Source organism: Oryza glaberrima, chromosome 10 (genome assembly GCF_000147395.1).
Source record: "Oryza glaberrima chromosome 10, OglaRS2, whole genome shotgun sequence".
Classification (NCBI taxonomy): domain Eukaryota; kingdom Viridiplantae; phylum Streptophyta; class Magnoliopsida; order Poales; family Poaceae; genus Oryza; species Oryza glaberrima.
In genome coordinates this window covers 7291867-7307911 of record NC_068335.1, presented here as the reverse complement: position 1 = coordinate 7307911, position 16045 = coordinate 7291867, and the positions used below count along the sequence as shown (strand labels likewise).

The 16045-nt window shown below is 40.3% G+C and overlaps 1 pseudogene; it reads left to right on the top strand.

Moving 5' to 3' along the window:
- The first annotated feature begins 3950 nt into the window (after positions 1-3950).
- On the top strand, positions 3951-10703 carry LOC127753490 (uncharacterized; annotated as a pseudogene).
- The last annotated feature ends 5342 nt before the right edge of the window (positions 10704-16045 follow it).

Here is a 16045-nt window from a genome sequence, read left to right as displayed (position 1 = left end):
TCATAGAACTGAGTGCTGCAATTTGCTGCACTGTCAATTTTCAGTGAACATGTGATGGCTGAACCTTTATATAGATTTTGTCCTAGGATGTTTGCATACAAAATGGCAAAAGAAAGCTAAACATATATTCCACTGAGTGTTGTCAATTTTAGAGAAGAAACCGACTACTGTCAATTTGAGAGCAAAAGAAAACTAAAGATACGTATACTGCTTGCTTCAGTTGCTTGGAAAATGGCAAAAGCTCACTATAAAAAATAATTTTTCTGGACAAAACCCTCTTTATGTTGCACACATATATCGTATCTGCAGCTCCTTAAGTATGTAAAAATCGATTTTCGCATGTGGAGCTCTCAACATACCTGCATGCAAAAATAAGTCTATTTTCATAGGTGGACATTTTAAGGGGCCGCACGTGAAAAATATATTTTGTAGACAGGCCTCTTAGGGATCCACCTAGAAGTCTGACTTACATCCTTTTTTCCCTCTCAACACTTCAAAATATCTCTCCTTATCCTTTGTCCATCTCTCTCTCACCTCCTCTCCCCCTCGTAATAACACCATACATGTTTATAGTGGCGTATGTGGAATTTTAGAATTATATCCATTTTATATTATAAGATGCTTTAAATTTTCTCTAACTAAACTTATTTAATTTTGACTAAATTTATAAAAAGAACATAACAACATTTGTAACACAAAATAAACATGCTACACCAAAATATATTCAATGTTAGATTTAATGAAAGTAATTTGGTATCTTAGATGGTTCTAATTTTTCTATAAACTAGGTTAAAAAGGAGTTTGATTAGGAAGAAAATTAAAGCCTCTTGTAATATAAAACAAAGTGAATATATATGTAAAAAATCACTATACTATAACATAGTGATCATGAACAAAGCCCGGGCAGTCACCCACTCATGCCCGGAGGTAAATCTGCCATTCTGCTGGCCTGTTAAACATAGGAAGATCTAGCACTAAAAATTAATCCATTGTATAGAGTATACCTATGGCGTGACAAAATATGGAGATAATTGCTGCTAGTGGGTTGCAACTATTCATTCACAAAACGTTCATTGATCAGCTGGGACCAGTCCTGATCTGTGATCTCTCCTAATTCTTAGCTCGGATTTTCTTAATGGAGAATGTCAACCGTTCGAACTGTATGGTCTGTCAGTCTGCCTTGATATATAATTCTATTTGGAAGAACAAATATAATTTTGTGGGGATAAGATAACATATCACGTGAAAACTGGACAAGTGCTGGGAACATGGAAATTTCAGTCTCAGCCGCTATATACAATACACTAGAGAGGCACGAGTCACACTTCTATGTGATGGGCCGAACAATAGCAATGATTATCACTATATTATTGACCACGAGGAATGTGAAAAATACCCAGAATATAACAAATTAATGATCAGTTAGTTGGCTCGAATTGAGTATAATGATAATACTCTGATCAGTGATCACCTAGTAGCTGGTAGCTTCCAAGACATACCCTACTATCATTTGCGATTTGGTAGCAGCATCTCCTACTCTCATTTGGGATTCAGGAGCAGCATTTGTGCATCAGGCAAGTGACAAGTTGTTCATATTTTTCGATTCTCTCCACTCCCGTGTTCACCATCGTCCTTATTTTTGTTTTCTCAATTCGCGAATTTAATGCTTTTGTGTATGTTTTGTAATAAGCCCATTAGTCTAATGAAGTAATTTGGTAATTTTTGGTTCCAAAATTAAAAACAATTCTAAAATACTACGACCTCGTACTCCCTCCGTTTCGTAATGTACGGATGAAACGAGGAACGCAGGGTTTACGATTCCGACAGACCCTTTTGTTTCGGGCACCGATGGAATTCGGAATTTCGCAAAATCCGGTGGAAAACCGGTAAATTACGAACAAATTTCATAAACCAAAATTTGAATACAAATCCCTGAGTTTACCAACAAGTTCTCGAAAACCGGTTGGTTTTGGCGAAATTCCGATCAAAATCATCAAAATTTTGATCGGTAATTTGTCTCTTTTTTTAATTCTTTATTCTTTTCTTTCTTGATGTAAGTTTTTTAAATACAAATAATAGTAAGTTCTATAAATATCATAGTATTTATAAGATTTTTTTTGTTTTTTTATTTTTTTATCAATTCAAATTTGAATTTGGATAAAGCTTCTCGAAATCTCAGACGGTTTCTACTTTCGAGCCTCGTCGAAACGTCGAAATTTCGCGAAATCCGACCGGATTTCATCGGAATCGTAAACCCTGCGAGGAAGTAATATAAAGAGAACTTACGCATGTCACTAGAGGGGAAATCCCTTAACGGTTAGTAAGAATTGGATTATCTATCGTATTAGTCGCATTGATCTCAACTAGCTCGCCGGCGTCCCTTCGTCCTCGCCGCCGGCGTCGAGATTCCTTCGCACCTCTCTTGCCGCCGACGAAATGGGGCCTCGATCTCTCTCCCTTGCCATCGGCGAGCTCTGGCCCTGATCCCCTCATCGTCGCCGGAGAGTTGCCCGGCTGCCGGAGTTGCTGATACCATTGTTAGCTTGTACCTGATTCCCTACTCCCTAGCAACTTGGTGCCATACGCGGCTATGCCGGTGAATCGTGCTCCTCCTTCCTCTCTCTCCTATCTCACCTCTAGATCGACGTCCACTGCAGCCTAACACGGCATAAGCCCGCCGCCAACACCGCGTCCATGGGGGCACGGGTAGATGAGGCCATGGGGTTGTCGGGGGTATGTGGCCGCACTCGCCGAAAGCCAGTTAACATCCCTGATCATTGTTTGGTGAGATTAGGAATTCGTTTGTTTGTGCTCACCAATTGTTTGGGGAAATGCTTGGGGAAATTTATCAACTGTTTGATTGTTTGATCATCCATTAGCCTTCTCCAGATGTCAAATTAAGTAGTTGAGTTCATTGTTATAGACATACATACCAATCTGCCAAAAGCTACAAGATTTCTGTCTGTACCAGTTTTGGCCAGACTTCATCATTGTAGCTTCTCTCCTTCATCAGATGACTTGATGAAAATTGGGCATAAGAATGAACAGGATTGATTGCACTACTATCGACAAATCTCCACTGCACGCCATGTCTGCATCGGGAATGTGATTGTGCTAGTGCTCTTGGCAGAACATTAATTTTGGAATGAGATTTTCTATGTTGTAGTTGTCCTTTGCAGCTGGTCCGCTTAATAAATAGTGATTTGTGCTATGGTATACATCCAACACCTATTATAATTGGAAAATGCTTTTTTTTGTTAATTAGAAATCTAGGAACAGGAAAAGTTCTAACTTAAAGATGCTTTGACAGCTGAGCGTACAACACAAAAGAACAATAAAAAGGGGGAAACTGTTTGCAAGTTGAAAAGGTATTTTCAGAGATCCTAAAATTTCATCCAAATCAATTTGTTTTGAATAGAATATAGAATTATAAATGTCATACTGATTGCTTAGCATAGTTACTGTTGTGAATCCTCAGCACATGCTTTGTAAACGAATTCCATATGAACATAGCAGATCTAGTTATTGTGCATTTTCTTTTGACGCAAGAAGGTAGAGCATGCCCTACCTTATAGTCATTTCATTGATAGAAATGAAGTTTACATTGATTAGTTTACAAGAATAGAAGTTATAAGGAGACATAAGGAAGAGAGAAGTAAGACAGAGATAGAGGGGAGGGGCAGGGGGGTGGGATGGATTTACAGAGGTATATACATGAGCTGTTCCCTAGGAAAGCCCTGAACACCAAGATCTAATATTTTACCTGGTTCTCTCATTGGCTCTATTATTGTGCATTTTTATACTCAATTTCTTCTATGCACCATCTTCTCTGATTACCTATGTTTACAGTTCCTTCCCGTTTTCTAAACAACCTTTTTACTTTTATATTTACATCAAGTCATCAATTCATTCATAGGGTAAAGATAATTGTTTACCTGTTGTATGGAAAAATGGCCTGGCGGATGAAACTACAACACCTCAAATACATCACAGACCAGTTCTCTCCAGGGCGGGAACTTGGTAAAGGTGGGTTTGGAGTGGTCTACAAGGTATGGTCTAGCACTTTTCCTTTTGAGAGAGTAACCTAACTATTTGAAGCCAATACTTAACTATTAGATGAAAGAAAGCGCTAAAGTTCTGTTTGATTATTTTCGAAAGTGTCAGATAACCATTGCGACTGTCGAACTCCAATCTATATGTTGCTGTAGTTGAATTGGAATATAGATGTTTATCTACAAAACTTATGGTAAAAATATATACTTCAAACCTATATATGAATACCACCACATTCTGTATGAACTGATGGCACACGTGAAAGGTCAATGTCAGATCTTTCTTATTTGGATATTTGAAAAATCCAAATCTACATTGAGAAAAGAAGTTTAACAGGGAATTCTTGCAAATGGGAAACCCATAGCCGTCAAGAGGCTTCAGGTCATGCCAGGAATACAGGATAGACAATTTAATAATGAGGTTCATCATCTCATGGGACTTAAGCACCAGAACATAGTACAATTAATTGGCTACTGTGATGAAAGACAAGAGAAAGTGATATATGATGAGTACCAGAAAAAAAATATTTGTGCTGAAGTGCAAGAAAGGTTGCTATGATACGAGTATATGGCAAATGGAAGCCTTGACAAGTTAGTTTATGGTACACCTTCTCTATTCACCCCTTCTTTTCTTGTATTGCTAATGCCACATTGTTTGGCCTTTGTTTCTGTTAACCACTCTGTTCCTAAAATATTGGAGCTCTCACTCTTTCTTCCCTTTCCTCTGCAGATCAATCTCATGTGCTTGAATGGCATGACCGTTATGCAATTATAAAAGGAATATGCCAGGGTTTATGTTACTTACATTAGGAATTGGAAAATAAGCCTATTATTCATTTGGATCTGAAGCCAAGCAATATACTACTGGATGATAACTTGCTGCCAAAAATTGCTGATTTTGGTCTCTCAAGGCTTTTTGGTGAAGAACAAACACGAACATGCACTACAATGGTTACAGGATCAATGTAAGCTATTGAATATCCTTTTCGGTGTTTAGATGCTTATTGCTTTTTCTTTCCTTTTTATAATTTAAGTAGAACTTGCTCTTTTCTTGGAATGCTTAAAAGTGAACTATTCTTATTGTCATGCAGAGGGTATATGGCACCAGAGTATTGTCATAAAGGAGAAATCTCAACTAAGTCAGACATATATAGTCTGGGTATTCTAATCCTAGAAATTGTGACATGAGAAAAAAACCACCAAAGCAGTGTCGATCTTTCTGGTCAGCGGTTTATTCATAGCGTATGTGTTTTTTCCTTAACGATTTTGACACAGTTTTAGGTTGTTTAGACTTTAGACAATTATGTGCTGTATGATTATTTTGACACATAATAATTGTGCACAATTGTGATCACATATAGGTACGTAACAAATGGTCAAGGATGTCAAAAATAACATCAAGGTATCCATTGCTGGATACACATAGCCTCCAACAAGTTCATTCATGTTTTAAAATTGGGCTGAATTGTGTGGAGATAGATCCTAAAAGACGACCTCCTGCAAGAAAAATTGTCAATATGCTTCCATGGGAATGTAAGAAGGCTGAAGCAATGGCATCCATGCTTCTTCTGAATGTTTCTAATGGTCGCTTTACCAGTTCAGTGGTTGATAAAGAAAGCAATGTGACAGGATTACCAGCGCACCAGTACAGTTGTGCAAACAACAGGGTACTCACTTCTTTTATTTTTAGATTCTTTTGTTAGGTTGCATTTACTGATTCTTTGATCAACCATGCAAGCCTAAGTAATAGTTGTATTTATTCTTTTTCTTAACGATTTTCTTGCATGACATGAAATCTTTTGAATCAAATCCTCAAATTAGCACTGCTTTGTAGGTACAACAAAATTTCCTCTTTCTAGTTGTAATAACTAATTTTTACTACCTGCATCCACAGATTGTGGATGGTGGTAGTAAATGTTTCGTAATTAATGTTATATGCTATACTCTTTGTAGTAATTCTGTATGTGCACACATATCTCCTACTATCCTGCTTTCGACTAAAATCCAGAATCCTAATCTGCTCACAGGTTGACTCCAACATGAAGGAGATACTGAGTGTCAACCCCCTTGAGCTTTGGTTCCCCATGAAGGCACAAGAGGAGTTTTCATGCTTAATGCTGCTAAAAAACAAGACACACCACTACGTTGCTTATAAGATCAACGCACAAAAATTGAATATATACCGCATTGAGCCATGCAGTGGTCTTATATCTCCACAGTTCACGTGCAATATTAGTGTAAGAATGCAAGCACAACAAGGGGTATCACCAAACATGCAGTTGATGGACAGGATACTTGTTCAAAGTGTGGTAGTGAGCGATGATCTGATTGATATTGCTAAAGACTTGTCCTGCAAACAAAAGGGGAAGCTAGTCTTGAAAGGGCCTGATAAGATTATGTCAAAGGTAAGTATTCTCTGTAAGCAATGATAGTTTTCTTCCTATTTCAAATATCCTGTATTTTAGAGCTGCAACAATATTGGGAGCTCGATTATTGTCCAGAATTCTTCTGTGTTTCGATGGCCAATACTCCTTTAGTCAGAATTGGTGGGCATACCCATATTGATTGACACAAAATATACGCAAATCAAATGGAATAGTGAACTATCATCGCAAGTAAGGAGTTAATTCCTATACTACTAGCATGATGCCTGTGGTGTGCCATTCTATGCTTGCGCTTCTCCAAAGCCATTGCTTAGCCAGTCAAGGATTCAGTTTGGTACCAATATAGGATCGTCTTTAAAAAGAACACTATACATGACTTTGCCAACCTGAAGTTTAAAATGGTCCGTCATGATTCAACAGAGTCCCGAGACATATATATGAGGAATGACAGAATAAGACCTCATGTTGATGCCATGTAATAGAGTAAATTGCACTGTAGGAGGCCAAACTTGTCTACATATTAGATGTGTTAAATAGGTTACCGTTTGGCCAAAATGTACATAACTTAAGTGGGTCGCTGTGGAATTTTTCTGTGCCACATCACATGAGGCCAGTGACTTGAAAAATTAGTATGCTATGTGTGGCTTGTGAGCTGCGTGTGCTTTTACCAGTCGGCATTCGAAGTAGGTGTTAGATCCCATGGTGTAATGAAATCTATTTTTGGGATGGCCCAGAGAGTGTGCAAGAGAGCATCAGCTACTAGAGCTATTTTGATGTGAGGGACCAACGCACCCACTGCCTTCAGAAATGCCGTTTGATGTGGGTGATGAGGGGCACGGAATGGAGGAGAGATCAACAGACAACTTATTTTTTCTTCTCAAAAACGCAGGAGGACTGCGCGTAATTTCGTTAAGAAGAAAGAAAGACCAAAGACAATAAGGAGGGATCAAAACTGATCCACCCCTAAGAACACATCCACATATTTATCACCTGAAGGTGATACACGGCAACAAACATAAAAAAAAAGGGAAGGACTAGCCGTCCTGGGTAAGCGACCTACTATGAAGCTGGGCACGAGCTCTGTTTAGCACCATAAACTTCTCACTTTGCATTGTCTTTGAAACCACTGAAACACTTGGAGTGGCACCATTGAAAACATAATCATTGTGGTGCTTCCAAATCTTCCAAGCTGCTAGGATAATCAAAGAGTTCACTCCTTTGGAATTCCCTTGATAACTGTGCACTGCCATCCTGAAAATCGAGCTGCCGAAAGTCAAGGTACAGCACCAGCCAACCCCAACTTCGAGAGGAGTATAATCCAAACTTGGCAAAACAAAACACAAGATGCGTTTGATCCAATTTCAACCAAACTTCCAATTTTGGCGTGAACTAAACACACCCATACAAGGATATCCTGAATAGTTTTGCCACTTTGGTCACATAGCCGGCCATTTTGATCCCTGGCCGTCAGCAGCAGTTGCGGCAGCGTGTGGACTGGCAAGCTGGGTTGAGTAGTGTGGCAGGGTGAAAAGGGCCAGCTGGGTGGGCTGATGAGGTATTAAGGGGAATACATGCAAAGAAGTTGAAATAGAACCTGAAAAATCAAAACAAACATGAAAAACAATCCATAAAAAATGTACAAGTTCTTGGAAATCCAGACTAAGTTTTTCAATTAGCCAATTTAACCAACACTAGAAATTGGGATGTTAGGTAAGCTCAAGAGATGGTCTGACTGGGCTAGAATTCTTTTTTAGATAATGGAAGCTTTATTTAGGCTCAGTTAATTACATCAAGATGATACAATCAAACTGAGTCACCCCCAGTCTCTGCATAAAATACACACAGCCAAAAAAGAAGAAAGAAACAACTAGAACATCTCCCAAGCACAAAAGTTTGACATAAACATATATCTTAGTGGCTATCAATTCGTAGACTAGACCGCTACCCATGCTCCTGGGTAAAAACCTCCTGCGCCACCTGGTCCAACTGTCGTGATACCACCGTAATAGTATCCCGCAGTCCCGGTTGGTGGACGATAGCCCAGGTACGTAGCCACCGAGTAACTAAGGTGATAACCTGCAAAGGAGAATGCACTATCTTGTTATCAAAAATTACTCCATTCCTGCTTAGCCAAATGGACCAACACAGAGCTGTTGCACCCATCAAAAGTAGATTCCTCAGTCTTTGGGGACACATGATAGCCAACTCCTAAACATATGACCAACATTGCGAGGAGGTTTTAAATTAGAAGCCAAATGAATTACAGATCACACCAAGTGAGATAAGCGGCACTGAAAGAATAAATGTTGGATAGTTTCATCCTTGTGACAGAAACAACATGTCTTGCTACCTTTCCAATTTCTCTTAGCAAGGTTGTCCTTAGTGAGAATTATGCCCCGACGTAAATACCAAAGGAAGACTGGGCTAGAATTCTATTAGATTGCTGAACCGAGCATACATTTCTGCTCCTTTACATTAGTATAATAAGCTAAGTCAAACAACAGTTCCAGTAAGGAGATATGGCTCATAGGAAATAGTACATAAACAATAAGTTAACTCTGCGCCAGTCTTATGTGGTGTACATAGTAATATGTTGGTACACCCATGGTGGTGCTAGGAGCTAGGGTTCATAGGGATAACACCACCAGGAAACATAGCCGGGCGGCGATGGCTGCTAAGGATGAGAGAGAAACTTAGGTTGAGAGACTAACCAACCGAGCTACCGTAAGACTATAAGATGAGGGTACTGTTCCCTAGCTAGGGCTTCGACCTCTTGGCCTTCTTGGGCCAATGGCCATGACAGGCCCTCTTGGTCCAGTGCTCATGACAGGTGGCCTCAGTTATCCTTGCATGATGCTGATAGTGGGCCACTCCCACATGGAAAATCTATTTTCTGACATGAAGTTGATACTTACTTTTCTTGTGTATGGACATGATTTCAATTTTCCCATTAGCTTACTCCCACACCTGCTGTGATCAGTTTATAATCCATTTATTTATTAGGATACACATCAAACAAACCGTTGATCACATGTCCGAATCACCAATGATGATAAGGGAAGTTCAAATGTTTAAATAATATCTCATGAAGTGTTTTAACTGAAGTTTGCATGTGATGCTTATCATATCGCTCTTGTCTATACACAACTTTGGATGTTTTCTTGATGCTTTTAGTTGCAAACTGTATGTATTTCTAACAAGAGAACATATAGTAAGCTTGTGTACATAAGATACGTTCCCATATTTCTAACAGCTTGTGAATACTTCCTATTTCTGCTTATGTCCAGATTTATGTGAACATCCGGAAAACAGAAGCCCTTGATGAGAACAAGCCTATATGTGGTACCACAGAGGGGATTGGCAATAGCCATCATGACAATAAGCTTTCTGGTTTAAGTATCATGAAAAACTCTTCCTGTGATGACTACGCAATTAATGGGATGCGTATATATGTCAAGATCCCATCGATTGCAAAGACCATTAAACTCATTGTGAAGAACTCCAACTCTGTTGCTGATGTCAAGGTGGAGATTGAACGGAAGGAAGGGATTCTTCTGGATAACCAAATGCTGATGTACGCAGGTCGACAGCTTGATGATCGCCAGATTTTAAGTCATTTTGGTCTATCAGATGATCAGATACTTCATGTTTTGATCTGCCTGTTTGAGAAGCTCCGTATCTTTGTCAACATTAGCAACAGAAGAACTGTTAGGCTTGATGTCGAGAGCTGGTATACTGTCGCCGATGTCAAGTTGATGATTGAAGCATTGTTGGGTTTTCCTGCATGTACACAACTACTTATGTGGACCAATCCTAGTGTCGATATTGAGCTTATGGACACAGAAACACTCAAAGATCAGAATGTAAAGAATAATACCGTTCTGTTGTTGCATCCAAATGTCCAGATCTTCATAAAATCATGGGAAGGGAGGACATTGACCACGTTGGTTAGCATGTTTGATACTGCAGAAGAAATCTGGAAGAAAATTAAAAACAGGTCGCAGATTAAAGCTGAGAAATACTATCTCTGTTACAGAGGTCATGTTCTACCTCCTGGGGTTTCTCCTGACATGTATAAAATCGAGAGCAATTCCACTATCAGTATCCGCCTGCGGAATTCTTATCGAAAAGAGGAACCAGGAAGAATTACTCTGAGGAACCAGTTCATTTAATTACATTGCAAAGTAGTCTCATGGAATGGTATCAGGAGAGAAAATATGCCAGACAAGCTGAAGCCACTGCTGAAGATACCATTCTCCACGCATAGTGGTTTTGATGACCATGAAAAAGTTTACCCAGGTAGTGACTCCGTATGCTGGCGCCGTGTGCTAGGTTTTCAAGTCGAGGTTCCCGTGTCTTTACGAGGGTATGCTCTCAATTGAGGTGGCGTCTCGGCCCCTATGTGGTGGCACACGAGGGCACTCGTCATTCTGCATTGTATATGCCTTTCGGAAGCAGCTTGTTGCTACTCTGTTTACAGATGACAGGGCAAGTTTATGTTGATTCTTCTCTGGTAGTGGGCTTGAGGGTTGAGTTTCATCACGTAATTATTCGTACTGTCTATTTGGTAGTATCTTTTTAGTAAAGAGCCACATTAAGTATTACTACTGCCTATCACACACTTTTTAATATGCAACGCCGTTGATTTTTAGACATATTTAATCAATCGTATTATTTAAAAATTTTGCGCAAACATATAAAAGTATAAGTCATTCTTATAAAAGTTTTAACAATAAATAATAATTACATAAATTTTTTTAAGATGAATGATCGCATCTTAAAAAATAAACGTCATATATTAAAAATCTTAAAAGAAGCGGGAGTAAAACTTTTGACTCTCTTCTTTGAGTGAAGTCCATTTTGCAGCAGGAAATTTCAATTTGTAGATTTTGCAAAAGTTTTTGCTTTCGAACTAGGGCTAGTAATATATGATTACACCACCATACTAACATATTTGACTGCGTTTAGTGTTATCTCAGCTGTGTCGATGGCTCCTTTGCCACCTGGGCCAACTATGTGGCATTTGAATCCAAGGTGTGGAGCAGATCAGTTTCACCTGATTTATATCAAATATTAGAGAAAGCTCAAAATTTTATCGTTTCCTTTTGATACCATTTGAATTATTTCCAGACATGTTGTCAGCAAATTATTTCCTCAGTTTGAGGATGTTTGGTTTTATGATTGCGCAACTGAAGTTTGAGGATGTATTCTCAACTGAAGTTGGCTGGCACATAACCTTTTTTATGCAATCATAAAACCAAACATCCTCAAACTGAGGAAATAATTTGCTGATAACATGTCTGGAAATAATTCAAATGGTATCAAAAGATAGGTTTCACAAGCGTATCTCATGTTTACAGTTTTCCTTGTTGACATATTTACGTATAGGTGTGAAGCTCAGCTCATACCTGAGAAATTTAGACGACTCAGTGCTTAGGTGGGTATGATTGGCCAAAACGATCGGAAACGGTCGGAATCAGTAATATCTCTTCGGAAACGATGCTCGATCGGCCGGTAATTGACCATATTTATCATTTAAACTACTCAATATCGACGTTAATATGATGCAGAAAGAAATTAGAAAAAGCAAAATTTAAAAATAGCCAAAAACGGTACGGTCGGAAATGGTACCCCTTAAATGGAAACGACGTCTGGTCCATCGGGAATTTCCGTGACCGTTTTCACCCCTTTGGGAGTAAGTACGATGTACGTGTGCCCGACTTGTGCTTGACAAAAAGCACCATACCTGAGATATTGTACTTTAATGTGAAATTCCACATAGCTAAAGGTAAAGGTAACGACAACAATAAAAACGACGACTTTTGTGAGGTCTATTTAGTTGTTTCTTTTCTTTTTCTGTATAGGTTTTTGCCGGTATTCCGTTTAATTAACCGTGCTTGTTTGGTTTTCGGGCCCGGTTTCCCTTATTAACTAGGCCAATTCTCTTTCTCTATAAATTCCGGCAGGAGAAACTCCTGTCGTTGGTTCCTCAAAAAAGAATATTGCAAACTTGACAGTCTTTGGAGACGTCATCATGGGGAAATCACCAATCTTGTATTGGTGTAGAGCATTCTCAACAATTGATACCATAGTCTTTTACGACAACAATATTCCGAATCAGCCATACCATTTCAAACTAGGATCAGTGCTGACATATATTGTAACACCTGGAAATTTCGAATTTAAAGTCTGGAAACTAAGATTTGGAGCCAACAAAAACTTTTCAAAAATTGCATCATGCTGAGTCTTCATGGATTTTATTGCAATTTTTGCCAGTGCCAATATTTAATTATCTCAAACTATAACACCATAAATTCAAAAAAAATTTAGCCTTAGTCCCTACTTTTTCTCCAAGTAATTTGATCAAAATATTTAATTTCCACCCATTTTAAACAGAAGAATCATCTAAATATTTTTTTATCCATGAAAAGATTTTGAATCAACTATATTTACGGGTTGTTACACGTGTTGTCTGCGTGACACCGTGTTATCGTCAATGTAAGACAGGTCCATGACGAACTTGTTGACCGTGATGGATTGTCCTTTTATTTATTTTTCATTATATTATTATTCATGTGACTCCGTATATCATGATTCTATTTTCGTACTGGTATTTTTTTGGCATCCATGTTTGAAGTTAATTCTCGAGATGATGATGTTCTTCCATGTTCAATTATTCTTGATTTTAGTTTTGGTTAGATAATTCAAGTTCATTGCTAGTTATGTTCCTTGCGAGTCAGGAATGTGCAATTTAGATTTTTATTCATATTCCTGTGAGTAAGGTCTGGCCTTGTTAACCTTGCTTTGCTGGCAAAATGCTAAACATGTATTCACTACAACGAAAACCATCTTTTGTGGCGGCCATTTTGGGTTTTCGCTGGCGGTAATCGCAGCCGCCACAAAGCAAAGGCCAGTGAAAATGTAGATCTTCGCTTTGGTTAGATAATTCATTTTCGCTGGCGGTAGTCTTAAGTCAGCCGCCAGCAAAAATCCATTTTCGCTGGCGGTTGCCTTAAGATGGCCGCCAGCGAAAATGAATTATCGCTGGCGGGTTACAGGGACCAGCCGCCAGTGTTAATGTTGGCCATGTTTAAAAGAAAACAACGGACGGAGCAATACCGCTCCGTCCGCTTCCGTCAACGCTCCACCATTCAAAAATTTCATAGAAATTTACCCAAGCATTCAAAATTCCACAAAAATTTACATTAAATAATTTTCATTCACCCAAGCATTCAAGCATCACAAAAATCAACACAATAACAAAAAATTTGAAGTCCCCTCGCCACAGCCGCTGCATCTCCTCCTCGGCTACATCGGTGAGCGGGTCGCCTCGCCGGAGCTGGTCGTGCTGCTGCCTGGGCTTGCACCGCTGCATCTTCTCGTTCTTCCTCGCCCACAGCACCTTCGTCACCTCTGCGCATCCACCACCACCACCACACACGGATTTCAGATTGCCGCGACAACAAAAATATGGCGAATTGAAGCGCAAGAACGGATGGGTGCTGACCTTGGGAGGTGATGAGGCGGTAGACGTAGATGAGGAGTAGCTCCACCAGCGTTGGGCTTGTCCCCCGCGCTGGCGGCAGCCTTGTCCCCGCGGCGGATCCGGCCTCCCAGCGGCATGGCGGCGGCGGATCCGGCCTTCCCGCCCACGCCCAAGCGCCGCCAGCCGCCGCCACCCTCCCTATTGCCCTCGCCTGAGTTCGCCGCCGCCCGCGCCAGCCCTCTCCTTCGCCCTCCCTTTCGCCCGCGCCCGAGCTCCGCCGCCGCCCTCCCTGTTGCCCGTGACCGAGCTCTACCTCCGCCGTCCTTGTTGCCTGCGACCGAGCTCGCCGCCGCCTGCGCTAGCCCTCTCTTCCGCCCTCCCTTTCACCCGCGCCCAAGCACGCCGCCGCCCGCGCCCGAGCTCGCCGTTCACGCCTATCATGTGGATGGAGGGAGAGATGGTTGGAGGGAGAGAGGGAGTGGAAGGAGGAGATAAGGTAGGTGGAGTAAACAGAGGAGGAGATAAGGATGGGTAGGTGGAGCGATTTTTAATGCCGCGATATTTTCAAGTGCTAGAGCGGCACGGTCCCCGCCAACGAAAATCTTTTACAAGCGGATAAGAGGTCCGTCAACAAAAATAAAGATATTTTTACAAGCGGACTTCTTAACCTACCGCCGTTTTCGCTGGTGGTTCTAAACTCACCGCCAGCGAAAATAGATTTGTACTAGCGGTCCTAAACCCACTATCCCTCATTAGAATTTTGCAAGCGGATTTCTTATATAACCAACAGTGAACAAAATAGGGCAACGCCATGAAAAATAGTTTTTCTAGTAGTGATTCCCGATTATGTAGGATGGAAACTATTATTTTAATTCACGTCGGGATAGAAACTACTATTCAATTGATGAACTCTTGCAATTTTTTTCAATGGACAGCTGTATTTTACTCATAGAATAAAGAGTTTTATGTCATATGTATTTGGCACAATTGCTCATTTTGACCCTATTTTAAAGTTTAACTACCAATTTGACTTTACTTTTTTTTTTTTTTTTGCTCATTTCATCCTGCTTTTCGAAAATCAAGTTCAAAGTTGACCTATTGCATGAAAACCAAATAACAGTGTTAACTAAGGGGTGAATTGTCCTTTTTGCCCTTACTCATTTAATCATGTTATATTTGGAACTTTTTAAAATATTTGTAATGAATTTGGCATAGTTTTTTATATCTAAGATTTGCCTTCAATTTGAAAATTTTGATTGAATTTAACAGATTTTTTTACAAAATTTTGACAACATATTATCCAACAGGAAATTCATATGCAAATCCAACAACAAATTTACATCAACAGCATGCCGCAACACCAATAAATCCAAGCTCGGCCCAACTGGCAACAGCAGCTCAGGAGCACGCGAAGCTGCAGCGCCGCCGCTTCCTCTTTCCGCACGCCAGCTCTGCCCCTCGCTCCTCACTTCGCATGTCGGTGCCACCACTCCTTTGCGTGCTGCAGCCGTCGCCGTCCCTCCCATCGCGCTGAAGCTGCCGCTGACCCCTCTGAGCGCCACCGCTCCGCCGTGCGCTGGCTAGCCACGCCGCCGCTTCTCCTTCTTCCGCGCAGCGCAGCCGCCACCGTTCCTACCAAGCGTCGCCGCTCCTCCGTGCGCCGGCCAGCCACGCCGCCGCTTCTCCTTCCTCCACGCGGTGCAGCTGCTGTCGTTCCTTCCAAGCGCCGCAGTTCCTCCGGGGCGCAGCCATCACCGCCGTGCAAGCGCCGTTACTGCTGAATTTTCAATAGAACAATTACTCCTTCCGTTCCATATTATATGATGTTGTGGGTTTGTCATATATAAGTCAAATTTATTCAAGTTTAATAAGGTTTTTCTTTAAAAAAATATAGCAATATTTTCAATGAAAAACAAATATATTATAAAATATATTGAATGACGGATTTCATTAAATTAATTTGGTATTCTAGATGTTGCTACGATTTTTCTCTAAACTCAGTGAAACTTAGAGAAAACTAACCTAAGACGAATCTAAAACATCTTATAATATTATAAAAGGAAGTTTTTTTTAGAAAGTAGATCACCATGACCCGGTTTTTATACAACTCCACTTGGCAGCAT